The following is a 22,934-nucleotide window of genomic DNA, read 5'->3' on the forward strand; positions in this document are numbered from 1 at the left end:
GCAGTGGAAGTCCCCTTGGAAAGTACCCCAAACATTGAGGGGGTGTCACTGTATAGCAGAATTGCGGCTGGAAGTTGGAAAAGAGGTGAGGGGCGATGTGCACTAGCAAGGTGCAAGAAAATCTGGACCATGTCTACCATTTGCAAGTATATTTTATTAGCTCTGATGGATGCTGTGGAATACTGGCCCCTACCCCATTGGGTGTGTGAATTACCAGAGTTATTTATTACTTCAAGTGTGAGCTGGAGGAATTCAAGTGGTCATACAACCTTAACCTGCAACCATTATGTTCTTTTGCGCTGAAGAAAAAAAGTTGCTTCTGTTTGAACGGAGATGGTCTGGCGCCCAATATTTCATTTGCATTGCACCACACCCACCAATGCACTAGTCTGCTCACAATGTGATTGTGTTAAATGGGGGGAGTCTCTGCTATAGGTTGCCCGTTGCCCATACCCACCAGCTAGCCGGGTTAGAAAGTACTGACTCAGATTGCAGCTATGGCCATCAGGACGACCCTTCATATTTATTTAGTAATAATGGCAGCCTGGCCATCCTGGAACCTGTAGTGCACCAGGGACAAAATACTTTCATGCATTCTTATTCTTATTACTCCACACACACCACTCAGGAGTGTGGAAAGGACTATAGTGCTTTCAGCACAGGGGTGGGGACCCCTTGGGAGGAGGAAGAGTGCCACATCTCCCAAGGGAATGCAGCCCAGTACTGAGTGCTTTTGGTTGCCACTATGGCAGGGGGACCCTATGCTGCGGGAGGTAAGCTTGTGCTTGTAATAGTGAAATAAATTGGGGTCAACCCACGCTGCTTGGCCCACCATTTTTTGCTACTTCTTGTCTAGGCTGGCAGCACTACAGTTGTTTCAACTGTTTTGGGGGACCCACCTTTTTTGCTTTTTGTTTTGGACTTTGTCTGTAAAAATGTAATAATATATGGCAATATTTTGACTGGATCCCTTATAATGATAATGGCTTTAAGCCTGAAATGTGTGTGGAAAGGAAATGATTACCTCGTTCATAGCAGTAATAGGGGATGATGTCATTTTTTTCTCCGTTTTTTTATTCCTTTTTGGTATTTTTTTATACTTTTTTTCCGTTTTGGATAACCGACAACACAAGGATGGTGGACGTTCAACTGGGACCTGATTTTAAGCAGAGGGACCAGAACAGACATGCACAATCAACTGGAGGTGGTTCCCAATCGCACCTGGAATTAACTCCCCTGGAGACCGCGGCATTGGCCTGCATCGATGGGCAGATGATGCAAGGGGTGGGTCACAGGATGCAACCCACCTCTAATAGAACCTCTATCTCCCATAGGTACATTGTAACCATTCATAAATTTTTTCAGAGCATTGCATGTTTTTGCTTGAACAAAATAGCCCCCATCCCCCAACTTTATCTGGGCTTATTGGTACATTTTTAATATACATAACAAACCTTTGCCACTTCTCCTGCAACAGTCATCCTAGTGTACCTTCAGTCCAAAGTGTTTAACAGAAAGGAATATTTACTTTAAAAATCATTTATCAGGATCCAAAAGATGCATATTTAATAATGCATCCATCATACATGCTGATACAGTGACGTTTACTTTTTGCTCTCAAAATAGGAGGTAATATTTCAAACTTAGTACACAGGTAAATGGGGTGCAAACAATTGACGTTGCTTTAGACAACTTACATGCATTACCCAGGAGATTAGCACTACCCTCACTCATATAGATCACCAGTTGGACACTTCCCTCACAACCAATAAATCCTTCCTCATTAGCCAATATTCACTTCTAGCCATCGACCTAATTTACCCACATCAGACCCTCTGTCCCATCATGCACCATTTTCCCCTGTTTATAGTCCCCACTTTTCACCTGCTGCCCCACTAACCTTTCCAACCCAAATTCATCATTCTGTCCTCAAATTATCTCGCCCCCAGCCCCCTCTGCGTTCCACCCAGCCACATCCCGCCCCCAGCCCCCTCTTCATCCCCACCAGCCATTTCTCTTCCCCCAGACCCCTCTGCATCCCCACCAGCCCCTTCTGTCTACTCATCAGTCCCCTATGGCTACCCACCAGCCATATCTTTCCCTCCAGCCCCCTGTGCCCCACCTCCAGACACTGTCACACCCTACAGCCACTTCAGCGCACCCTAGAACCACTTTGGCACACCCTCTGTCATTCTCTGCTGACCAAATGACCTCTGCTTCTTCTACACAGCCTTCCACATCATGGGTAATAAGAAGACAGGTGCTAAAGCAAACCACAAAGCCGCAGGACAAATGGAAAAGAAAATTATTCTAGTTTTGATTTGTTTGTTATTATCATTAATACACTTATTTGATTATCCACAAAACCAAGTCTCTGTTTTATATCTAATAGACTTTAAAAGTGACATTTATACCAGATTGTAACAAGTACTTACATTAAAAGTAGGTGGATAGCACATACTGCCTGAAGTGGGCTGCCGCCACCGTTTCAGTAGTCCTGGGGTTGGCATCTACCTCCTCCTCACCAGCAACCTCAGCCTCCACCCCTGGAGCCCCACTCCTAATGGCAATGTTGTGGAAGACCACACACAGACCAATGACGTTGCATGCTTTCCTCGGGGTATACATCCGTGCACCAACAGACTGTTTGATGCACCTAAGTCAGGCCTTTAAAAGGCCAAACTCCCTCTCCACAATCAATCTGGTGTCCATATGTGCCGAGTTGTACGCAACTTCATGCTCTATGTGTGGGTTAGGGTGAGGAGCCAAGGACGGAATGTGATTGTGTTATCTCCTGTAAAGGGTGACAAGAAAGACAAAGAGAAATAAATTAGTCATGATTTACAAAATATACCAAATATACTTACATGATATGGTGGGACTGTTATAGTCAAAAAAACACAAATTTTCCTCTAAGGGCCTGATTCATTATAGAAAGCAGGGGCGGGCTGGCCCGGGGGGCAGGGGGGCAACGCTCCCCCGGGCCGCTGGGTCAGACGGCTATTAGGGCCGGGGGGTAGGCCGGCCGGCCGCCCCCCCGGATATAAAAAACATAGTTTTCCCCCCGCGACCGCATCTGATGACATCAGATGCGGCCGTGTCAGCGCACAGGCGGCCGCATCACATGACTGGGGATGCGGTCGCATCCCCTGTCATATGATGCGGCCGCCTGTGTGCCCCCCGGCCATCCCTCTCCCAGCCCGCGCCTGATAGAAAGAAAAGTGAAAAGGTATTAACTTTGCTCCTTGGCAAAACCATGTTCCATTAAAGGGGAGGTACATGTAAAATGTGATTGCAGATTTATAGTTGGGATAGGACATGGCTGAGATCAACTGTAAATTTATTAGTAAAAATAAAGCTAAAATATAGTGTGCGACTGGAAAAAAACAGGCAAATTTTCACTTATGTGCAAAATACTGGTAAAAAATGTTGCCCTTGCATCTATTTTAATGGGTTTTCTCCTGGAATAACTTTTCTGTTTTTTGGACCTTACTTTCTTTAACTAATCAGGCCCAAGGTGCCTAATTATTTACCGCAAACAAAGCATCTTAAAATTGGTCATTTGCACCTTAGCTTAACCATGTGGCATTGCAGAGGTAATCAACTTAAAAAAGTGTGTACATATTTCTAGTTGCGCTGGATCATGTCCAAAATCATATAGGTTTGTTAGTTTGGCAATATGAAAAGCTGTCATTATTCCTGCCATTTTCAAAGTAGACAATAAAGAAGAAAGCACCACTTGCATTGTAACATACCCAATATTACAGAGCGTTCAGAATTAGCAAAGGAGGGCAAACTACCATTTCTTTCTGACTACAGCATGTATGAAGCTCTCATTGCCCACAAAAGATTAATGATACATAATGAATAACTTTGAAAAAAATTACCTAACAGCCAAGTGTCACCATGTAGCCTTGCACCCCCTTGCCTGTTCTAATTTGCCCCACTTCCCTGATTGCCTGAAACCGAAGGAGTCATGTGTACGGGTCACATATAGCCTCAGCATCTGACATCCCAAAGAGGCTGACATGTGGCCTGAACATGCGCTCCCTGGGTCGGTGACGTTGGACCAGTTGCTAGTTGTTGTCACTCTCCTCTGGAAGGGTCACCTCCCACTCGTAAAGGATTTCCTCTACACCACAGAATGTCTATATGTGAGAAACATGGATAAAGGGTGCAAATAAATAAAGCACCTCATGCCTTGCAACCTTAGTAGTTTGCGAGTGCATTAAAGAGTTAAAACATACTAACACCTACAAGTGGCCTTATCAGGCTTATTATAGATCTGTTTGAGGAAAAGTGTTAAAAAAAAATATTTAGCTAAAAAAAACAGCAGCAACTTTAAAAATATCCACAAATAAAAAAAGCATTCACATTAGTATGCAGTGCATGAGACAACATACCTCTTATACATACTTGCCAACTCTCCCAGAATGTCCAGGAGACTCCCGCATTTTGCGAGAGTCTCACGGACTCCCAGGAGAGTGTGGCAATATCCCGGATCTGCCCACTTCACTAAGAAGTGCCCACTTCCTAGTGAAGTGGGCAGAATTCGCTCCCAAACGCCGCGATTCCGGGTGACGCGCATTTTGGAGCCCCGCCCCCATCACACCCACCTCTCCCGGAAACCAACATTGTCAAGTTGGTAAGTATGCTCTTATAGCTCTCAGAGATGTAAATAAATGTCACAAAATAATAACAATAGATCTGTTTGAAGAAAATGTAAAAAAAATATTTAGTAAAAATAAATAAATCATACAACAGAAAATGAAAGAAACCCCATTCATACTAGTATGCCGTGCATGAGACATATAGTACATACCTCTTAAAAAGCCTCAAATAGATTCAGATAAATCTCAAAAACACAGCAAAACACAAAAAAACAAAAAACAAAAAACATACTGTACTATATATAATATATAAACACACTATAACAGGCCTGGCCAACCTGTAGCTCTCCAGGGGGTAAATGTATGAAAGTCCATTTTTTTCAACTCGCCAGAAATCGGCGAGTTTACAGCTAAAATTTAAAGCGGCACTGGCTTGTAAAGGCAAACTCGCCTTTACAAGCCAGCGACGCTTTAAATTTTAGCTGTAAACTCGCCGATTTCCGGCAAGTTGAAAAATCCGGACTTTCATACATTTACCCCCAGGTGTTGTGAAACTACAAGTTCCAGCATGCTTTGCCAACTGTTAGCTGGCTATCTACTTGCAAAGCATGATGGGGCTTGTAGTTTCACAACACCTGGAGAGCCACAGGTTGGCCAGGCCTGCATCCACATTGTATTAGTCCATCACTGGAACTTTTATAATGAGAGAAGTGTATGCAGGTGTATGCCAGAGGATGGTACAGATTGGAATCAGATGACACGTGTGTCAGGCTGTATTTTATATCCAGTGCTGTTAGCGTGGACTTAGGTGTAGGCTTTGCGGCTGTAGATAAGGGAATTTCTGCGTGCGTTAGAGTATGATTCTCACATATGTGCAGGTAAACGCCCACTTTCAGTATTTCTTACGGGTGTTCGCTCCTCACATGCCCCTTTTCTCTCCCGAAGTCGCACGGTATAGTAAGTGCTTCTTACACTCATTTGTGCATTTCCATAAGTTGTCTTCACAGTCATATATGTCTGTTTCATGGCAGTATCTGTCAGAGTAATTTTTTGTACTATACGCTCTAAATCGGCAGATACGGCCCATCAGCTTTTAGTCATCTAGCGCAGTAAGACTAAGGAAAACTGATTGTAATAGATTGTGTCCAACGTTCTACCTACTAGTGTACATGTTGTTCTTACACTGGATTAAAACATTTTTTTACCCACTCATGGTAGGACTTCATGACAACATTACATTTCGTCTGTTTAAAATAAATTGCACAATTATTTAAGATGATTTTATAGTGGCAGGTATATTGAAAAAGACTATCACAGGCAGTGGTGTATTAAGGAGATATGGGACCCTGGGCTGCACATATATCATGGACTCCCTTCCCCCACCAATACTGCCACCACACTATTATATCTTCCCTCACCCTAACATATTCCTATTTGCTGCAGTGTCTGATGGAGAAGAACACTAGTCTTCTCACCACAGCTCCTTTCACTGCTTTCCCATGTTGGAAGAACTTTGTGAGGGACACTGGAGACTCTGTTGATGAAGTCATCATCGTTCTACAGTGACCATCCACATGGAGGAGCAACAGCATGAGTGATGTGTAAGGTGATGCAGCCAGGCCCGGTGCTCCCATTAGGCAAGGTTAGGCAGTTGCCTAGGGCGCCGGGCTCTGCAGGGCGCCTCAGAATTAAAAAGCAATTACTATTGTAGTTTAAAACTGTGCGGCGACCGCTGAGCATACCTTAAACGTCCGCCGCACAGCTTGAGATCGATCCACGGGGCTATGGATCACCACCGCGCCCTCCCCTCCAACAGCTGATGGGGCGCTCTGTCTCCTCCCCTCCACTCACTGACTGTCGGGCGTGACATCATCATCACGGCCCGACAGTGTCAGTGAGGGACGGGACCCGGCAAAGAGGACCAGCTTTACGGAGCCATGGTAAGGAAAGACTGGGGGGGGTTAGGGGAGTGTTTTACATTGTGCTGGGGGGGATTTTTACATTGTGCCTAGGGCGCCGAGGACCCTAGCACCGGCCCTGGATGCAGCCCTTTGAACCTTCCTTCGCAAGGCACCCCAGCAAAGTAGGAGCTGCCGGAGTGTCCTGTGGAGGACAGCAGCCTTCTGCTCAGATAACCCACCCTTCCACCCCGCATATCAGGGGTGTTTCTAAGTAGTAGAAAAACAAGGAGCCCAGACCCCCACAGAACCCCACTGTTGATATTACATAAACATGACAAAAATGGTAGTATGCAAAACCAGTAATAGGAAACAGAATAATTGTTAAACTAGACTTTAGTTCACATACGAGTATGAGGCTTAGACTGCAATTTTGATATGTAACTGCTTGCGTGAGGTCGCAGGTCAAACATGGCATACATTGTGTCAGGGTTCCGAAGGTAAGACCTTGGAGAGAATGTAGGTGAAATTCAGGATGCAATAACTGGTAAGGCAGTAACAAAACCACAGATCTCAACAGCGGAATAGGAAATAATGTAAAGCAATGGTGAGAAGCAGTAGTCAGCGAGTACAGGTTGTTCTGTGCTCTCCCATTTTAAAAATTGACACAACCTGGACACATTCAGAAGAATGAACACAAAAAGTACTGTGATTCCTGTCCAATGCACTCTCTATCTCTCACATATATATATATATATATCATACTATAAAAAGTAAAAGGAGACCAATAGTAGTGAGAAGAGCTGCATGAAGCCCCATAAATTATGTTTGGCGCAATTTACTGCAAATTGTTCTCAAATTTGAAAACGAAAAGAAAAAGCAACAAGACCTCAGCACAGTCCTGATTTTCCAGTACAAGCTATGCTCAAAAAAAATAAAAATAAACCCTCTGCAAAAAACAGTATGTCTGCTTTCCCAGCAGCTACTAACTGAGCCATGTCTGGGGCTCTTACCAGCTGCCAGTTATGGGGACTGGGGTAGTTAATAAGAATGGGACCCGTGGGGGTAAATGCATCAAGCTGTGAGTTTCAGGCCGGCTTGAAAAGTGGAGATGTTGCCTATAAAAACCAATCAGTTTCTAGCTATTATTTTGTAGAATGTACTAAATAAATAACTAGAATCTGATACGTTACTATAGGCAACATGTCCACATTTGAAACCCGCCAGAAACTCGCACATTGATACATTTACCTCCTGGAGTGATAACAATACCAAAATAGTAATGGAAAAAAACAAAAAAACACAATTTATAAACATTGATTGTATAAAAGATTCCCAAAAACCCTTGCTCACCACTTTATTTGAACAGAAACAAATTATTTTTTCTTTCTTGATCCATCCTATTGCAAATAGAAAATAAAAAGATGACTTTCTTGATACATCCTTTGCCCAAATAGGTACTCCCCTTCATCAGCAACCAATGGCAAGTAGCCAGGATGGGAAAATGCTTGTGATTGGATGCTGGAGAAGGGAGTCACGGAAAAACCTGGAGTTGATCATATATAGGCTGACACAAGTGTGTGTGTGTGTGTGTGTGTGTAAACCTGTTTTGGAGGTGGATTTAAACTATGACGGATCAATAGTATGAACAGGATCTCTAAGATATGAGCTACACCTTGAACTACTGGAGTCTTACTCCAATCTCTCTGACTGGCATCTACAGACTTTCTCTAGAGAGCTTCAAAAAGTCAGTTCAGGTCTGGAGCACAGAAGGACTATTTCCTTTACACTTCAGACGGACAGTTTTCACCTAAATTCTAATATTTCTGCTATCAGCTCAGGTTTTCAAGAACATAACATTACTCTTTATGCAGATGATATCCTTCTATCTGTAACCCAACTGCAAACTACTCTGCTCAAACTCTTTAAAGAAAGTAACATGGACAAAACCAACCTTTTAGACCTGCACTTCCCTAATACCATTAAGAAACATTTAGAACTCAATGTTAATTTCAAATCAACATCTTTCAGGAAATTCAATATTTATTATTTAGGGATATACATCATAATAACTTATAACCAGTTATACAACACTGACTCACCGTCACCTTTGATATTAAAAGCAGATTTAGACTCCTGGTATAGCACTTCCAGGGTCAGCCAGACTGAATGTCCTCCCGATATTATGTTATTTGTTTCAAACATTCCCTGTTCAAATCCCCTTAAAACAAGCAGTATTCAACATACCATGTTCCAATTTACACATGTAAAAAAGTGTAGACTGAACATCAACACCATTATGAGACCTACACAGGGCAGCTGTCTGGAAATACCCAGTTTCAAAAAATTAATTTTGGCAGCACAGCTGTCACAGTGGCATGTTCTCACCACACCAAAATCTGGGCTGGTATAGAAACAACCATTAATCTTCACCCCATATCACCCCATATCCGCCTTCCATAACCAGAGGCCAATTAGTGTTTTTTCTCTCAATCTTCATCTGGGATCAGTATAACAAATTCGACAAGTTTGACCCTTCTCCATCCCCCCTGATTCCCACCTGAAATAAACCAGTCCTCCCCCTGAGCACAGTTAACGTAGGAGTGGACCATTGGCTGTAAAACAACACTAGATTCCTCAGTAATCTGACTCTGTTGGTTAGCGTTACATCCTTCAGCGAGCGGCAACACAATTTTGATTCACCTTTTTCAAAATCCTACCAACATCTTCACATTGGATAATTTTGGCACTCAATTATTTATATTGTGTGCCTTAGACCCTAACCAAACAAGCTGCCTCAGACCCCCCCACCCCCCCCCCCCCAAAAAAAGCTACGCTGTATACAGTACTATTCCCTGAGTCCTCTGTCAAAGGCCCTCACAAAACAAAATATGAGGCTCACCTGGAAGAATAAGAGATACTGAGGAAAGTTTTATAAAAGTTTCATACGTGAAAGAAAATGGATATAAATTAATACTGCTCTGGTACTTTGCCTCCGGTACAATCCATTGCATGTTCCTGAGCACTCGTGACTCTTGTTGGAGATTGCGCTTACAAAAGAGGACCCTTCTCTATATATAGTGGGAATGTCCAAATTATCAAGAAGAGTCAGTACTGTGGAATAATTCAGATCCTCCAACATTGCATTCTGTAATTATATATGGTATGCGGATAACAAACAATATATTGTCTGTATTTTTAATACATCTTCTAAGTCTTTTTGTAATGTTGGGAATGTTGGGCAATCTGCCATGTGAGACTCTCTTTTCAATAACATAATCTACTTCTTTGGAAATTACATGCACATGGTTCCTTCCCAAGAACACATTTTAGTGTTGCAGCCATAATATTTTCTCCACATGTTCTGAAAGACTGTATGTTTGCTGTTTCTATTTCCCCCTCTTTGTCCTTCCCTTGTCTTTCCCTTCTTCCCCAAAAAGTATGTGCCAACTCAATCCAGATTATTAGATTGACTTTTGTTAGGCACAGTATTATGTCACAGAGATCCTAAGTGGCACCTATTCTTTGATATGTTTTTCCACTAAAAACATACCTATTTATTAGCTTGACTATGAAGTTTAATTTTAAGTTTAAAGAGTTTAAATTGGATTATTACAACGACAGAGGCAACATAACCAACATACACTAGGGTCTAGATTTACTAAGCTGCGGGTTTGAAAAAGTGGAGATGTTGCCTATAGCAACCAATCAGATTCTAGCTTTCATTTATTTAGTACCTTCTACAAAATGACAGCTAGAATCGGATTGGTTGCTATAGGCAACATACCCACTTTTTCAAACCCAAAGCTTAGTAAATCTAAGCCTAGATCTAAGATATAAAATATAGTAGATGCAAGTGTATCGCTAGGTACTTTCTGTTTTACATACATCATTCTACTGCCAACTTTAATGTGACATTAAGGGCCTCACTTAGAGTCAGGAGCACAGCAATAAAAAATTTTTGTATGCATGAAAAATACGGACTGCTTTTGCATGTTGCACGCAAATGCTGGACAGCTTTATTTTAACACTGCAATTTAGAGATGAGCTAGGACACGCCCCCTCACAACTCTAAATCTGCCTGCACATTTTAAATTTGCCCTCGTCCTGCAGTGCAACATGGATTTGCAAAGCTACAAATTTGCTCTGCTCCTAACCAAAAGTGAGGCTCTAGATGTTCAGTTACTGAGGGGTTATGTGTTTACTTGTATGTGACTATTAATCAACTAAGTGTTGATTCACTATTTCTAAAATAATGCATCTTTCCGTCATGTTTTTTTTGAAGAGCAAATAAGATGAAAGGTGCCAGAGTGGATAATTTTCTGGGCATCTTTCAGCAATACATAGCTCTCAGTTCCATTATCTCAGAGGATCTCATTCTAGTTATGCACTTTGAATGGTAGAAATGCTCTCTGAATCAGTTGTTAAGCTGCATTACCACCCATTGTACATTTTAGCTACACAAGAACTCAGTGTCTTCCTGATAATTTTTGTCATTACAGATAAGCATTAAGAAAGAATAACTGCTTGGAAGGTAGCTGAAGTGCATATACTGCCTTTTATTCCACCGTCGAATATTTCAGTATTAAATATCAGATAGAGTATAAACTGGTCATTTTCCCTTTACTTAGCTCCCTGGCAAATTACAATATCTTTGCATTCCCTCCTTGACATAACAGAGACATTGGTACAAAAGCAAGTCTCTAGGTTCTACTGAACAATCCATTAGTATAAGCATCTAATACATCATAGCTATGCTAATATCCGAATTATATTTTCATGATATGTGCTACATCCCAATCTATAATGGCTGTCCTGGTTAGAAACATACTTGCCAGATTCAAACAAGCAAGATGCACTTCTTTGTGCACTCAGCTGGGTTCAAGCCCGGCTTTGAACAGTAGAGTGTGGTGTGAAGAATTCAAACTCTGGTGTGTCCTTCCTTTCACTACAATACCTCCAACTATCTAGACATTTCAAACGACTCCGTGTGATAGGGAATGTTGGGAGAGGATTAATTACTTGAAATTTAGATATTTAAGCATTTTCAATAAAAATTGAAAAAAACAATAAGCACACATAACAAATAGAGTTCAGGTATCTTTTTTTCCCCCAACATTGAGTTTTAATTTAATGACATATTAAAGAACACTCATAAACCTATAGGAAAGTATGTTATAGAGCTGCTGGTATTGCATATTAACCTTCATAAGCCCATTAGTATGGTCTGCCATCATAAGTGGTGGTGTCTTAGCAGCAAGGCCATTCCACATCTCTCACATTAAAGAACCTTCTCCTCCGTATCACTCTTCAGCACATTTATGACAGTCTGTTTTACTTTTCATTTATGCCTCTAATTACAGAAACATATGCAACATTATAACAGTGCTCATTAGCAACATACTAGCCAATTCAGTGCTTCTTTTTTGTTATCTGTAGATCTCTATTTATGATGTATTATGTGACTCCATCCACCTGACCTTGTAGTAGTATCTGCTGTTTTTTTTTTTAACTGAAACCAAACGCTTAAGCAAGACAATTAGAGATGGGAAACAACAATGCAGAACTATTTACATGAATGACTGTCCTCTCCTGTTGGCAGCTATGTTTCTGAAATACAGCTAGTCATTTATCAAGCTTCCTAGAGCTTTATGTGGGAAACAAAAGCCATCCTTGAAGAGCCTACGGACTATATTGGCTGGATGACTCAATCATTAACATGCAGTTATTTCATAATAAGAGTACTAAACAAGTACACATTGATGACAGATGATCATTACTAATCTTTAGCAATTTATATATGGTGATATTGAATTTGAATTCCCAACGTCAATACCCAAACCCAATAATGCATAGCGGTATCTTGTTTTTATTGGGGGTTTTTAATGGACAGATACAAAAGTGGAAGAATAGTTGTAGTTAGGGCTGATCCTGTGAATCCCTTACACCCCTCGTCTTGACCCCAAAATCAAGGTGTCCATCCAGTGCACTCTGCACATGAGGCCCTGTGCGTGCTAGTCGTGCAAAATATCAGTTGCTTTATGTGAAACGTAACCTTGGCCAGTTGGTTTGGGTGCAAAATGTTCATAGAACCACAGCAAACAATTAGCAATCAGTTTTTAACTTTGAACCGTGAACTGAGCTGAGATTAGAGGATCGTGAGTACCGCTGGTTTTCGCTATCCCTATCTATTGCTGGACACTTGAATTGAACTCTACACTCCGGTATTGACTTTAGTATCCACATTTATTGTTCCACCATGCTCTCTACTTTTATCCATATATATATATATATATATATATATATATATATATATATATATATATATATGTGATTGTGGCTTTGGTTTGTACATCATTGTGGCCCATTAATTATTATTTTTGTGTTCAATTGACAAGTTGATTGCGGTTTTTTACATACACCTTAGGAGTATCATCTCCTTATTTTATTATATTGCTGGATTTCAATACATGTATGTGCATTATTAAATGTTTGAAGTATTGGTTCATTCTGCCCTGGTTTTTGAGACCATTTTTATCATTCACACCATTTACCCCAGAGTGTCATTTAGCGCTGTTATCTTTTGTTCTATTGTTATGTGAAATGTAACCTTGGCCAGTTGGTTTGGGTGCAAAATGTTCATAGAACCACAGCAAACAATTAGCAATCAGTTTTTAACTTTGTAGTGCAAGTTAAACAATGCACACTAAGGGCTAGATTTACTAAGCTGCGGGTTTGAAAAAGTGGGGATGTTGTCTATAGCAACCAATCAGATTCTAGCTATCATTTTGTAGAAGGTACTAAATAAAGGAAAGCTAAAATCTGATTGGTTGCTATAGGCAACATCCCCACTTTTTCAAACCCGCAGCTTAGTAAATCTAGCCCTAAGTGTCGGATCAGTTGTTATGGTTTACTGCAAATATTGTACTTAAATGCAGTGTTAGTAAATGAGCTCTGCTACTTAAATGCCTGTCAACACACTGTGCAGTACAAAAGAGAAACATCTAGCAGGGCTTTTACTCCCTGTTATTCATAGAACAGCAGAAAAAAAAAAATCGATGAGTTTGGAAGGCACTGATTTTTTTTTTTTTTGGTTCACTGAAATGTAATTATGAAATGAATAGCATATGTTCAGCAGATTTTAGGAACTGTCATCTATAATATTGAAATGAGTCCAAAGAATAAACAATTAAGACGATTAAACAGATTATGCCGGTGCTGTGTTCCTCCTATTCTGAATTATTGAAACTGTCTTTTTTACACACATTTATCCGACAGAATTAAAAGCTTACCTGATTGGTACGTTTATTGCAAATATGAACATAATTAGGGCAAAAATCGGTGATGTCTCAGAAGTCACTTATTAGAGTTAAAAAGTACTATCTACTAAAATCTATTAAAATCATTAATGTTTTAAACGTTTTCACCCAAGACATATATTTCATGTTTATATGTTCAGATTGTGTTTCACATCTGATAACCGTTACACTCTTCACCCCAAGTACATTTTATGTATTTATAGTGATGGGGTACCTAGAACACATCATATTTAATATTAGGTTTCTTAAATGTGGCAGTTGCTGTAAATTTTATAACATCTAGTGCTGTATTTTTCCCTTGCTAGCTATTTGCTTCAGTAAATGAATAACCAGCAACATTCCATTGGTGTCAAGAGGTAATCCAATATCTTTGGAAAAACAAGGAAAACAATGTAGACAGCATTGTAAATATGTTATATTGTCGAGTGATGCAATTGATGTTCATTTCAGCTTTTTATAGGGAAGACAGATGAGATTCACGACAAACTATGACTGTGGAGTCTTGTAACCTACCCAGAGCTGCATTATAAGCAGATCAAGCTAAGTGTTAGCCCTCGGGACCCCTTGTCACTTCTTATGGTATTGCAGAGTTCTGTGAGTGCACTATTAACAGAGAACAGCATGTGCCCGCACCTCAGTCCTATAACAGAGGAAAAGTACATTAACTACAGGAAGTGATTGCACAGACTGGATGGGGCATAGAAGCTGCATATGCGCAGGTAAGGCACACGCTTCAAACCATGACGTTTTACTAGCAGGAGCCCCCACCAATTATTTACCCTGTCATACATCAAATCGTAATCCAGCCCTAACCCTAATGATAGTAATGCAAGTAAAAGGAACCAGGCAATAATGGAATTCCATAGCTTCCAAGGACAAATCTTCTATTTCTCTTGTTAGAAATCAGAGATAGTCCGAGGTTTTGACTTATCCTCGGAAAGTTCTGTCCTAAAAAAGTCCATGGCTTTTAACAGTGGCCAATTTGATTAATACCATGTCCCTTTTGTGGTAGTTTCATGCAGTTTTACAATATCTGTTCCTGAACTACCCAAGTAACATTAGTATATGTAGAAACGTTAGCTAAATATTAGAGATGAGCGCACTCGGATTTATGAAATCCGAGCCCACCCGAATGTTGCCGATCCGAGTCGGATCCGAGACAGATCCGGGTATTGGCGCCAAATTCAAATCTGAAACTGAGGCTCTGACTCATAATCCCGTTGTCGGATCTCGCGATACTCGGATCCTATAAATTCCCCGCTAGTCGCCGCCATCTTCACTCGGGCATTGATCAGGGTAGAGGGAGGGTGTGTTAGGTGGTCCTCTGTCCTGCTATATCTCGTGCTGTTCAGTTCAGTGCTGTGCTGTGCTGTGCTGTGCTCTGTCCTTCTGAGGTCAGTGGTGCTGCTGGGTCCTGTGCTGTGTCCTGTTCAGTCCAGTGGTGCTGTGTCCTGTGCTCTGTGCTTCTAAGGGCATAGTTATTTCCCCAATATTCCCCTGTGTTTAAAAAAATACCAAAAACTAATTTAATTTTTTTTTAATTACCACAAAATTTGCACAACCAATCCTGCAGTATAAGCCCATTGGCACTGCAATATTACCAAGTTCACACATTCAGCAGTAAAAGTCCAGTGGTACTGCAATATTACAAAGTTCACACATTCTGCAGTATCAGTCCAGTGGTGCTGTGTCCTGTGCTCTGTCCTGCTGAGTTCCGTAGTGCTGCTGGGTCCTGTGCTGTGTCCTGTTCAGTCCAGTGGTGCTGTGTCCTGTGCTCTGTGCTTCTAAGGGCATAGTTATTTCCCCATTATTCCCAAGATTTTAAAAAATAAAAAAAAAGTTATAAAAAATATTAAAATTAAAAATTAAAAAAAAAAAGTAATTATAACCAAATTTGCAAAACCAATCCAGCAGTATAAGTCCATTGGTACTGCAATATTACCAAGTTCACACATTCTGCAGTATCTTGTGCTACATATAGTGGAGACCAAAAATTTGGAGGATAAAGTAGGGAAAGATCAAGACCCACTTCCTCCTAATGCTGAAGCTGCTGCCACTAGTCATGACATAGACGATGAAATGCCATCAACGTCGTCTTCCAAGCCCGATGCCCAATCTCGTAGTACCGGGCATGTAAAATCCAAAAAGCCCAAGTTAAGAAAAAGTAGCAAAAAGAGAAACTTAAAATCATCTGAGGAGAAACGTAAAGTTGCCAATATGCCATTTACGACACGGAGTGGCAAGGAATGGTTTAGGCCCTGGCCCGTGTTCATGACTAGTGGTTCAGCTTCACCCACGGATCTTATCCCTCCTCCTCCTCCCCCCCCTACAAAAAATTTAAGAGAGTTATGCTGTCAGCAACAAAACAGCAAACAACTCTGCCTTCTAAAGAGAAATTATCACAAATCCTCAAGGCGAGTCCAAGGGTGTTGGTGGTTGTCAAGCCTGACCTTCCCATCACTGTACGGGAAGAGGTGGCTCGGGAGGAGCCTATTGATGATGTAGCTGGCGCTGTGGAGGAACTTGATGATGAGGATGGTGATGTGGTTATTGTAAATGAGGCACCAGGGGGGGAAACAGCTGATGTCCATAGGATGAAAAAGCCCATCGTCATGCCTGGTCAGAAGACCAAAAAATGCACCTCTTCGGTCTGGAGTTGTTTTTATCCAAATCCAGACAACCAATGTATGGCCATATGTAGCTTATGTAAAGCTCAAATAAGCAGGGGTAAGTATCTTGCCCACCTAGGAACATCCTCCCTTATACATCACCTGAATAACCTTCATAGTTCAGTGGTTAGTTCAGGAACTGGGGCTAGGACCCTCATCGGTACAGGGACACCTAAATCCCGTGGTCCAGTTGGATACACACCAGCAACACCCTCCTCGTCAACTTCCTCCACAATCTCCATCAGATTCAGTCCTGCAGCCCAAGTCAGCAGCCAGACTGAGTCCTCCTCAATACGGGATTCATCCGAGGAATCCTGCAGCAGTACGCCTACTACTGCCACTGCTGCTGTTGCTGCTGTTAGTCGGTCATCTTCCCAGAGGGGAAGTCGTAAGACCGCTAAGTCTTTCACAAAACAATTGACCGTCCAACAGTCGTTTGCCATGACCACAAAATACGATAGTAGTCACCCTATCGCAAAGCGTATAACTGCGGCTGTAACTGCAATGTTGGTGTTAGACGTGCGCCCGGTGTCCGCCATCAGTGGAGTGGGATTTAGAGGGTTGATGGAGGTATTGTGTCCCCGGTACCAAATCCCGTCGAGATTCCACTTCACTAGGCAGGCGATACCAAAAATGTACAGAGAAGTACGATCAAGTGTCCTCAGTGCTCTAAAAAATGCGGTTGTACCCACTGTCCACTTAACCACGGACATGTGGACAAGTGGTTCTGGGCAAACTAAGGACTATATGACTGTGACAGCCCACTGGGTAGATGCATCCCCTTCCGCAGCAACAGCAACAGCTGCATCAGTAGCAGCATCTACAAAATGGCTGCTCGTGCAAAGGCAGGCAACATTGTGTATTACAGGCTTTAATAAGAGGCACAACGCTGACAACATATTAGAGAAACTGAGGGAAATTATCTCCCAGTGGCTTACCCCACTTAGACTCTCATGGGGATTTGTGGTGTCAGACAATGCCAGTAACATTGTGCGGGCATTAAATATGGGCAATTTCCAGCACGTCCCATGTTTTGCCCACACTATTAATTTAGTGGTGCAGCATTACCTCAAGAGTGATAGGGGTGTGCAGGAGATGCTTGCGGTGGCGCGCAAAATTGCTGGACACTTTCGGCATTCAGCCAGTGCCTACCGCAGACTAGAGGCACATCAAAAAAGCATGAACCTGCCCTGCCATCACCTCAAACAAGAGGTTGTGACGCGCTGGAACTCCACCCTCTATATGCTGCAGAGGATGGAGGAGCAGCAAAAGGCCATTCAGGCCTACACAGCCACCTACGACATAGGCAAAGGAGTTGGTATGCGCCTCAGTCAAGCGCAGTGGAGACTGATTTCCGTGTTGTGCAAGGTTCTGCAGCCATTTGAACTTGCCACACGAGAAGTCAGTTCCGACACTGCCAGCTTGAGTCAGGTCATTCCCCTGATCAGGCTGTTGCAGAAGCAGCTGGAGAAAGTGAGGGAGGAGCTGGTAAGCCATTGCGATTACACCAAGCATGTAGCTCTTGTGGATGAAGCCCTTCGTACGCTTTGCCAGGATCAGAGGGTGGTCACTCTTTTAAAGACAGAGGAATACATTCGGGCCACCGTGCTCGATCCTCGGTTTAAAGCGTATGTTGTGTCTCTGTTTCCGGCGGACACAAGTCTACAGCGGTGCAAAGACCTGCTGGTCAGGAGATTGTCCTCTGAAGAGGACCGTGACATGCCAACAGCTCCACCCTCATTTTCTTCCACATCTATGGCTGCGAGGAAAAAGTTCAGTTTTCCCAAAAGAGGCGCTGGCGGGAATGCTGATAACATCTGGTCCGGACTGAAGGACCTGCCAACCATTGCAGACATGTCTACTCTCGCTGCATTGGATGCTGTCACAATAGAAAAAATTGTGGATGATTACTTTGCTGACACCATCCAAGTAGACATGTCAGACAGTCCATATTGTTACTGGCAGGAAAAAAAGGCAGATTGGAAGCCCCTGTACAAACTGGCTCTATTTTACCTGAGTTGTCCCCCCTCCAGTGTGTACTCGGAAAGAGTTTTTAGTGCAGCAGGGAACCTGGTCAGTGAGCGGCGAAGGAGGTTGCTTCCTCATAACGTTGAAAAAATGATGTTTATAAAAATGAATAATCAATTCCTCAATGAAGTACAGCACTGCCCTCCAGATAGTACAGAGGGACCTGTGGTTGTGGAGTCCAGCGGGGACGAATTGATAATGTGTGATGAGGAGGAAGTACACACTGTAGGGGGAGAGGAATCAGAGGTTGAGGATGAGGACAACATCTTGCCTCAGTAGAGCCTGTTTAGTCTGTACAGGGAGAGATGAATAGCTTTTTTGGTGTGGGGGCCCAAACAAACCAATCATTTCAGCCAAAGTTGTTTGGTAGGCCCTGTCGCTGAAATGATTGGTTTGTTAAAGTGTGCATGTCCTATTTCAACAACATAAGGGTGGGTGTGAGGGCCCAAGGACAATTCCATCTTGGAACTTTTTTTTTTGCATTATATGACCAATCAACAGTCGTTTGCCATGTTCAAAAAGTAAAACCAAATTTAAACAAATTCAAGAAATTAAACCAAAAGTAAAATGCCCTGTCATAATTTAAAACAAGAGGTATTGACGTGCTCTAAAACTACTGTATTGTTGTTTATATTTTATAAACACTACACTTGAAAGCTTGAGTCTTTCAATGAAAAAGTAACTGTCCATTACACGAATATTTGCAACAGGGACAATTTTAGGGTTAAGAAAGTCAACTAATAACACTTCGACGCTGTCTGCCTTTATAAACACTACACTTGGAAGTTGGAGGAGGTATTGTGGCCCCGGCACCAAATTTACTACCGGGGCCACTCCACTGTGGAGTCCATATTTAGGTGTATCAGATATTAAACAACGGTGACAGTTGATGCCCAATTTTTTAATTATATTGTTGGCGCTGTAAAAAATTGTGTTCCGGGCACACAACACTACACAGTCCATACCCTTTTTTGGTGGAATTCTGACCCGTGGAGGGTTTTTTAATTATATTGTGGCCTCGGTACCAAATTGTGTACCGGGGCCACCACACTACGCAGTCAAGATAGATAGATGCGTATCATAGATAAAGTACATTCAGTGGTGTGGGGCAAATTGAAAAATATTCAAAATGCACTGACATTATCAAAAACAAGAGGTTTTCACACGCTGAAACTCCAACATGTATATGATGGAGAGGATGGAGGAGCAGCCGTATGTGCAGTGTAATGCAGACCTGTTGAAGTTTTTTTTATATATTTTATTGTGGTGCCCAGTGCCCACTACTCTACGCAGTCCAGATACTATTTTTGGGTGTAATTCTGACCTGTTGAAGGTTTTCTATATATTATATTGTGGTGGCCAGTGGCCAGTCCTCTATGCAGTCCAGATACTATTTTTGGGTGTAATTCTGACCTGTTGAAGGTTTTCTATATATTTTTTTATTGTGGTGCCCAGTGCCCACTACTCTACGCAGTCCAGATACTATTTTTGGGTGTAATTCTGACCTGTTGAAGGTTTTCTATATATTATATTGTGGTGGCCAGTGGCCAGTCCTCTATACAGTCGAGATACTTGTTTGGTGGAATTCAGACCAGTTGAGGGTTTTATTATTATATTGTGGGGACCACTCTATACCACACTACCACTCTATACCACTCTATTTAATACTTTAATTCTATTTAATACTTTAATTCTATTAGTAGTTACCATAAAGAGGAACAAAATAAACCAATTTTACCAAAAGTATAATATGACTTACAAACACTACACTTGAAAGATGGTGCCTTTAAATGAAAAAGTCAGTCTTCATTGCACGACTATGTGCAACAGGGACAGTTTTTTGGTTTACAAAGTCAACCAATAACACTTCGACCCTGTCTGTCTTTAACATACTTGATGGGATCTCAATGACGAATGGTCTGTACCATGTTTGGAGGAGGTATTGTGGCCCCGGTACCAAATTGGGTACCGGGGCCACTCCACTATGCAGTCCAGATAGAGGTGTATCAGATATTAAACAACGTTGACTGTTGCTGCAAAAATTTTAAATAATATTGTGGGGAACACTACACTACGCAGTCCATAAACTTTTTGGGTGGAATTCAGACCTGTGTAGGGTTTTTTAATAATATTGTGGTGACCCACTCCTCTACGCAGTCCAGGTACATTATTGGAGCGAATCATACAAGTTCAGGGTTTTTAATTTATATTGTGGTGACCCACTCCTCAATACAGTCCAGGTACATTATTGGTGCGAATCATACAAGTTCAGGGTTTTTAATTTATATTGTGGTGACCCACTCCTCTACGCAGTCCAGGTACATTATTGGTGCGAATCATACAAGTTGATGGTTTTCTTATTATATATATTGTGGTGACCCACTCCTCTACGCAGTCCAGGTACATTATTGGTGCGAATCATACAAGTTCAGGGTTTTTAATTTATATTGTGGTGACCCACTCCTCTACGCAGTCCAGGTACATTATTGGTGCGAATCATACAAGTTCAGGGTTTTTAATTTATATTGTGGTGACCCACTCTTCTACGCAGTCCAGGTACATTATTGGAGCGAATCATACAAGTTCAGGGTTTTTAATTTATATTGTGGTGACCCACTCCTCTACGCAGTCCAGGTACATTATTGGTGCGAATCATACAAGTTCAGGGTTTTTAATTTATAATGTGGTGACCCACTCCTCTACGCAGTCCAGGTACATTATTGGTGCGAATCATACAAGTTGATGGTTTTCTTATTATATATATTGTGGTGACCCACTCCTCTACACAGTCCAGGTAAATTATTGGTGTGAATCATACAAGTTGATGGTTTTCTTATTATATATATTGTGGTGACCCACTCCTCTATGCAGTCAAGGTACATTATTGGTGCGAATCATACAAGTTCAGGGTTTTTAATTTATATTGTGGTGACCCACTCCTCTACGCAGTCCAGGTACATTATTGGTGCGAATCATACAAGTTCAGGGTTTTTAATTTATATTGTGGTGACCCACTCCTCTACGCAGTCCAGGTACATTATTGGTGCGAATCATACAAGTTCAGGGTTTTTAATTTATATTGTGGTGACCCACTCCTCTACGCAGTCCAGGTACATTATTGGTGCGAATCATACAAGTTCAGGGTTTTAAATTTATATTGTGGTGACCCACTCCTCTACGCAGTCCAGGTACATTATTCGGTGCGATTCATACCAGTTGATGGTTTTCTTATTATATATATTGTGGTGACCCACTCCTCTACGCAGTCCAGGTACATTATTGGTGCGAATCATACAAGTTCAGGGTTTTTAATTTATATTGTGGTGACCCACTCCTCTACGCAGTCCAGGTACATGTTTTGGTGCGATTAAGACCAGTTGATGGTTTTCTTATTATATTGTGGGGACCACTCCACTACGCAGTCCAGAAAGATAGCTCGTGGCAACGTTTTGGACTAAGAACTATATTGTGAGGTGTTCAGAATACACGGTAAATTAGTGGAAATGCTTGTTATTGAATGTTATTGAGGTCAATAATAGCGTAGGAGTGAAAATAAGCCCAAAAAATTGATTTTTTAACTTTTTATGCTTTTTTCAAAAAAAAATCAGAATCCAAAACCTTAAATCCGAACCAAAACCTTTCGGCAGGTGTTTTGCAAAACAAATCCGAACCCAAAACATTGAGAAAATCCGGATCCAAAACACAAAACACGAGACCTCAAAAGTCGCCCGTGCACATCCCTACTAAATATACCCTTATTTTCACATACCTCAAAACTTTTTATGGCTGTCAAGTGTTCCACTCCTGACCACACACCCCAGACTGCCCAACTATGCTCCTAGACAGCCCATACCACACAGTTCCTTAGGGGCCATTCTCCTTCCCTGTCCTGGCATACTCCAGGACTGAAGTGCTAGGCCCCAAAAGCACCATGGCTTTGGTCAATTTTTACTGATGAAAATGGCATTTATTTTGGCATTTACTGGGACTTTGGAACAGAAGACTGACACTCCAGAATGAGGACAATCCTACTAAATGCTGCCGTTCCTTCAACTCTTCTTATAAGAGCTCCTCCCATTCCTCCCCTCTTTCACAAATGCCTTCAATCCATGCCCTCTCCCCCTCTGTGCCTCCTACCTGTGTACTGCCCACATATGTGAACTGTAGAATTGCAGCATATGTGTGAGGTAGCAGGCTTTTCTGTTCTCTTTTCTGGTGGGAGTTCTGACAACATCACAGTCCAACACCAGAAGAGAATAGGTAAAGCCCATATCTTTGTCACAGGATTCACTTCTGTGGTCTGGACAATCTAGGTGTAGACCTAGGTTGTCACAGAAGAGGAGGTGGGTGCACTAGTTTAGGCCAGTGGGGAAGTAGGGACTGGAAAAAGAGACATGTGACAGGTGAGTT

At 41.8% G+C, this 22,934-nt stretch overlaps 1 long non-coding RNA gene across 1 annotated transcript in view; it reads right to left on the reverse strand.

Moving 5' to 3' along the window:
- The window catches only part of LOC142142770 (uncharacterized), a 508,920-nt gene that overhangs the window by 55,301 nt on the left and 430,685 nt on the right, over window positions 1-22,934 (reverse strand). The window contains exon 2 of the long non-coding RNA XR_012689323.1: window positions 2,436-2,794. This is a non-coding gene — a long non-coding RNA (uncharacterized LOC142142770). The remainder of the gene's footprint in view (window positions 1-2,435; window positions 2,795-22,934) is intronic.

Source organism: Mixophyes fleayi, chromosome 3 (genome assembly GCF_038048845.1).
Source record: "Mixophyes fleayi isolate aMixFle1 chromosome 3, aMixFle1.hap1, whole genome shotgun sequence".
Classification (NCBI taxonomy): domain Eukaryota; kingdom Metazoa; phylum Chordata; class Amphibia; order Anura; family Limnodynastidae; genus Mixophyes; species Mixophyes fleayi.